This window comes from Bison bison, unplaced genomic scaffold (genome assembly GCF_000754665.1).
Source record: "Bison bison bison isolate TAMUID 2011002044 unplaced genomic scaffold, Bison_UMD1.0 scf7180017863974, whole genome shotgun sequence".
Classification (NCBI taxonomy): Eukaryota; Metazoa; Chordata; class Mammalia; order Artiodactyla; family Bovidae; genus Bison; species Bison bison.
The window spans coordinates 80263-86784 of NW_011494546.1; the positions used below are offsets into that span (position 1 = coordinate 80263).

The 6522-nt window shown below is 32.9% G+C and overlaps 1 protein-coding gene across 1 annotated transcript in view; it reads right to left on the minus strand.

The window, feature by feature from the left end:
* Positions 1-2540: 2540 nt before the first annotated feature.
* The window catches only part of LOC104984284 (SNRPN upstream reading frame protein), a 31986-nt gene continuing 28004 nt past the window's right edge, over positions 2541-6522 (minus strand). Inside the window, exon 10 of the transcript XR_824736.1 lies at positions 2541-5094. The gene's annotated coding sequence lies outside the window, so the exon portion shown is untranslated. The remainder of the gene's footprint in view (positions 5095-6522) is intronic.

Genomic DNA, 6522 nt, shown 5'->3' on the forward strand with positions numbered 1-6522 from the left:
AATATCTTTGACAAAGTCATTTTTTAATTTGAATGTTAAGAGGAAAAAAATAAAGATTAAAAAAGATAAGAAGGGTGAGTAGTTAGAGTACAGACGCTTTTTAGGGCCATTACAATATGATGATGATTAATACATGTCATTATACATTTTTCCAAACTCACAGAATGTACAAAAGCAAGAGTTAATCCTAATGTATATAAACTACTGACACTGGGTGATTGTGTCAATGTGGGCTCATCCATTTTAACAAATGTACAACTCTCACAGGGGATTTGATCATGGAGGTGGATTTTCATATGTGTACTAGGTTGATAATGGGGGGGAATTATGCAAGTATTCAGGTAGAAGGTACATGGAAAATCTTTTGTGCCTTCCTCTCAAGTTTTCTGTGAACCTGAAACTGCTCTTAATAAAAATAATATAAATGAAATATATCAGGAATCTTGGTTTGAATTAGATATACCAAAAGAATTTACATGGTGTAAATTTTAAATATACGTACTTGATACAATGGCCAATTCTTCTACATGAGAACAGGGTAAATGTGTAATCTTGTCAGTGTTTCCACTTAACAACCAATTTGCATAGCTCCAAGGGCCTGTTTGTCAACTTCGTTGCTATGCTGATTTTAAAAGACAACAGTACTAACACATTTACAATGAAATAAAGTTAAACTTTTTAGATTCTCAGTACATTTAGAAATATTACATGTTTAAAACTAAATATTACTTTTGCTCCTTATTTACAAAATTGGTTATTGTCATGTTAGCAAGTGAACACAAACATTTCTATAAAATTTTCTTTAGAAAAATGAATTGCATCAGGAACCTTAGCACATCTGGGAAAATAAGTTACACATACATGTCCCACAATTAGAGGTAAAATTATATAAGAAATGCATGTATCTAGAAAGAACACATGTTTTTAACTGCATATACAGCATTATAAGAGTCACTCAAGAACAGTGAGAGTTAATGTACCATTCCATTTTGACAAGCATAAAGCTTATGTGCTATGAATTTTAGGTAAATATGTATTCAAAATTATGACAGAAATTTGTGAACATCTAGTGATATATGGATAAGAAACAAAAATCTGATCACAGGCACACAACCACCTAATACTGTTCCCCCCATACAGACTAAGTATAAACACATAATGGTCATGCAACACTTCTATTCATAATATATATATTTCACCATTAGTTTAACATTAATATATTGATTCCGTGTGTGTATGTGCGTGCGTGCGGTTTCAGAACACCTAGGAACTTGTTAAAGAAGAGCTTGCCTGCTAGACAAGTGTGGAATGTGTCCTTACTCTGTTCCAATATTTAAAACTCAAAATTTAGATGGAAATACAAGTCTATGTATTTAAAAATATGAATGATGATTTCTACACTCTAACAAATAATGTCTAATGGAAAAAACCTCAAGAACACAATAAACAGAAAACCATCAAAATTCAAGCCTAATTCATGAAGATGCTCACTCTGCTATATCTAAGATCAAACAATGACTGTAACTTTAAAGTTTCAATGAAAAGGTATTCCAAAATTATTGACAGAAATTAAAAATATTTTATGAAAGAGCATGTATCTTCAATATACAAAGCAAAGTAAGAGATCAATCCCTAGCAACCAAAAATATCCCAAATACAAGTAGTTTAGCAATTCGTCAAAACAGTGTTTTAACTTTAGTCTATCAGTTTGGTACTCACAAAATACATGCCTACCAGGCAAATCCTAAGTAGATGTCATTTTAAAAAACTAACATTTGCTTCCCACATATCTAACAGCCTCACTATATTCTCCAGCAATACATAAAGTTCATAAACTAAAGCCTCCTGTATTATCTGCCCTCAAACAACCCAAAGAACCTAAGACTAAAGCCAAATGATAACTGGCCCCCAAAATATTGCCATTCTATGACTTGTAGTATCACTAGTTTTATACACACATATGTGCATGTATTCATATGTGTTGACATGTATACATGGATATGTATGTAAAAACATCCCTACAAAACATGGACTAAATGTTTAGAGCAAACGACTACATATTCTATTTTATTGACCACCATCTAAAAAAATCCCTTAATTGCCCAATTATTTATTCAGATAGTCTGAAAATAGGCAAAATTTTCACTCTCTGCATAGTTAATATTTTATAAAACCTGCATAAATTATAGCTCATATGCCTAAAAACATATAATAATGCTATTAAATACACATAATATAAAAAAATTCCTTTCATCAGCCCTCTATTTAATCAACTTAGGTCTGATATACTATCACTAACATCACCCATAAAAACTTACATATTGTCTATACAACTATAAATAAATACTTTAAAACAATAATTCACTATTTTCATTAAAAGTCAAATGCCACTGGCAAATGAAAACTTTTCTAGCCTATGCTGTTTTATTACCAAATGTGAAGATTTCTCTAAGTTATATAAAGAGTTGTGTTCTTTTTGTATACAAATATATCTGAAAAACATAAAAGCAGTCCAGTGATGTTTCCACCATGATGAATCCTGTCATAAAATGATATATTTACATTAGATACTCCACACTATGTACTCCACACTATGTATTTCTCACAACCTAAAAATTGTGTCTAATGATCCAATGAACATACTGAGAGGGTGGAAGGAACATTTCTTTTGGCAAACAAAAATATTTGTATCCTATTAGGTTGATATGAATTTACAATGATATAGACAATTACAAGTTAAACAAAAAATTTAACATTGCTTGTAACAAACTGTTTAACAACTTTTACCAGAAATGAATTAATATTGGTTGGAAATTAGAATATTGATCAAATATATTTAGATTCCCAACATCTGATCATGGAGCAAAGTCTGGATGCTATTTGAGAACGCTCTTCATGCATATACATATACATACACAATCTTCCAAAAATCCCTATTCTCTGTCTCCTAAATTCAGCTTTTATTTGCCTAAGACAAAGTGGTCTAGAAATACCTCAGTAACCAACATTATATTCTACTAACTGAAATGTCAGCCATCTCTATGCATGACAGGATGGTAAAGAACAGTACTTTTTCTATTATGTACAAAGCAATAAAAAATCCCCACTCAATCCTGATTATGTAAGCATTGAGAAGCTCTTCTCTGGTGCAAAAATTTCATCTTAATAAGGCAATCTCATACCATAAAAAACTGTAACATAAATGTCATTACAGGATAACATCTACATCCAGATAGAGCACCCTTAATAGAATTTCTTAGGTGACAGTTGAATACAGAACAATCTCTCTCATCTCAAAAAGCCATTGCAATAATCCAATCAAATGATTTCAAATGTATACATCATTCAGAGGTATTCTAACAATCCTTATTTCTATAATCATGTATTAAAAATAATTCTTCTATATATATTAACAAACTCTGTTAATATTTGCAACACACTGAGAAATGTCACGAAGCAATTATATTTGGTTATGTCATACACAGTATTTTTAAAATGCATATAAACAATAGCAGTGCCTTCTTTTGCTTTTATGATAGAGTAATATTAGACATTTCCATGTCCTTCTCTTTTTGCCAGCCATAAACAATACAAAATTCTGTACAGCTTACAAAATGTCCTCAGAATCCCTTTCTAAAAGTCTTTTCCAGAAGACACTTTTACCAAATGTATTTTTAGAAACTTTCTTAGGAAACAAGCTGTATTATCTTATATAAAAATAATATATTGATGATTATAAATGTAGACCTATCTACTTGAATATTAGATTCCAAAAGATTAAGCAAAGAAAGAATACAATTAAGCTCTTACATGCTGAATTTCATTCTCTTCACCTCCCAACATTCAATGAACAATTCATCATTCAGAGTATTTTGTATCTCAATACCATTACCCAAACACAATTTTCCTAAGTATTTAAAAACATTCATAAGCTACAAATGTCAAATTAATTAATGGGATTAGATTTAGAGTAAACGCAATTAAGATCTGTTTATCATAAATGTACACAAATGCCATATATATAGGGCTTTGACTGGTAACTGTGATAATCCACAGCAAGGCAATTACTATTCCTCACCAATCCAAAGACTGCTAATGAAATATCAATATTTCAGAACCAAGACGAAGTTCAGGCCAGTACTAAACTCTTATTTTGTCTATAATTTGTGTATATGGTAAAGCTTCTAACTGAAATCAAGAAGCACTGTCCTTCCCTTCCTAGCCTCATTTTCCTATAGGGTTAGCTTACATGTACTTGATATTGTCCAGACTAGCCAATACTTGGAAGTTTTACCGAGTTGAAATAATTTTCAATTCAGTGGACACCCTTCACATACTTGAATCTTGGAGAGAAATCTGGAATGAGAGTTGCTGTCCTGATGCTGCTGGATCAGGCAAATCAATGCAGAGTTAAAGATCTAGAAAGTATCTATACAGAAGTGCCCCGGCAAAAGACGCTTTAAATTGGCAAGAGGTGTAGAATTCCTTATCAGTCAATAAGTAAAATTGCTCAGAATACTCCAGAAAAATCTGCTCATCTATGTTAATACAAAAAAAAAGTTTACACAACTACCCTAACACCATCCTGAGTTGCACATTGTATCTTGCTGTGCAAAGTTATCTTGAGACTCTTGTGGACCAAAGGGTAAGAGGAAAGGAGTTTGAAATTTATGAATCCAAATGTTCAGTAACTAGAACTGGAAAATTTCCAATTTTCACAGTGGCAAAAAAATACTCAAAATATTATCAGTTTATATAAACCTTTGTCCTCTTTTCCAATTATTGCTTATTTCTAACACTTCTGAAACATGTCAATTGCAGATTTATGAAGAACACGACGTGGTTTCATCATCTTTCTCAAAGATTGTTCTGGCCAACAGATAAATTACAGAATCTGAAGCTGGAAGTAAGGGGACCAGTTAGAAGTTTCAGTATGAAAAGCAGCTCCAAAACAGCCATCTATGTAACACAGTAGCTACTGTGCAAAAAAGATTCTAAGTTTCTGGATGAAATCCTTGTCCATCTTTCTTAGGCCCCATTCATGTCCATGAATGACAGCCAATCACCTTCAAGTTGACATCATGTTTCAAATCTCTGTAAAATTGATAGTTAAATATATATTACACAATGATTTTAAAAGGATGTTTATGAATTATTTCCTGCTTATTTGCCACTATTTGCTTAGAATTATCTGTACATGTGTTTGCAATTTTAAAAGCAACTATTCAAAGTCTTTTCTTTTACAATGAGTTGTAGAATGATGTTTATGGCACATTATAAAAACCAAGAGAATAATCAATATACTCTGCTAACCTAACAGCCTCCACATGCCTAAAGCCTGAGCTCTGCAACAAGGAAACCACTGCAGTGAGAAGCCCAACCACCACAAGGAGAGCAGCCCCTGCTCGCCACAACTGGAGAAAGCCCACGCACAGCACCAAAAGCCCAGTGCAGCCATAAATAACATCTTTATGTTTTTGTTTTTAGCATTTTTTTAAAAAGCATTTTTTTTAAACACAGAAGTTTTATTCCCCAGTGAGCCAGAATGAAACAGATAAAGGCATTCAGTAAGAGATACACATTTCTCTCTTCACCAAAGCCCCAAATCAAAATTTGGAACTCTCACATAAGTGAGTTTAAGATAGTATAGTATTACCCAGGGAATTCCCTGGCAGTCCAGCGATAGAGAGTCCACACTTTGACTACTGAGGGCCTGGGTTCAATCTCTGGTTTGGGAACTAAGATCCCACAAGCTACAAGGTGCAGAGCTGTACTACACAACTCCCTGATCTTAGATTCTGGCTGACACAATAAATTTTCTTACTTCTTGACTCAATCCTTACAAAAAAACAATCAGAAAATAAACGTTAAACTGAAAGCCAAATTTTGCCTATAAGGCCAACTTTTTGTACTTACCAATAATTAAGACAATAGTGTAACAAAAATTACTATCAAAAACCTATTAGATGCCAATTTTTATTATAGGCTTTGGTGAAAGAAAAGTCATAATGACACCAAGGCCTCCAGTGAACCACTAATGTTTCATTCTAATAAAGGAAGAATATTAGAAAAATCTATCTTTCCAGTATTAGAAATATTTCCAATATTAGAAAAACCATCTTTCCAAAACCTGCCATGTTATAATCTTAGACAACAAAAATATTATTCTGTAACAAGACTTTCATAAGTTTCTTCTTTGTGACTTCAGCAGTTCTGGCGGATGGAATATTTGTATTGTTACTTTGACATCACTTAGGGCCACAATTCACTTAGTCAAAAAAACTGCTCAGTCTATTTAAAATTCAAAGCCAGTGTCCAGCCAAGTTCACCAGACCGGGTAAAGTGAAAGTGAAGTCACTCAGTTGTGTCCCACTCTTTGCGACCCCATGGACTGTAGCCTACCAGGCTCCTCCCTCCATGGGATTCTCCAGGCAAGAGCACTAGAGTGGGTTGCCACTGAAGGTAGAAATTACCATGTCTAAGAAAACATACTACTCACTGAGATTGTTTCTATTCTTAGAA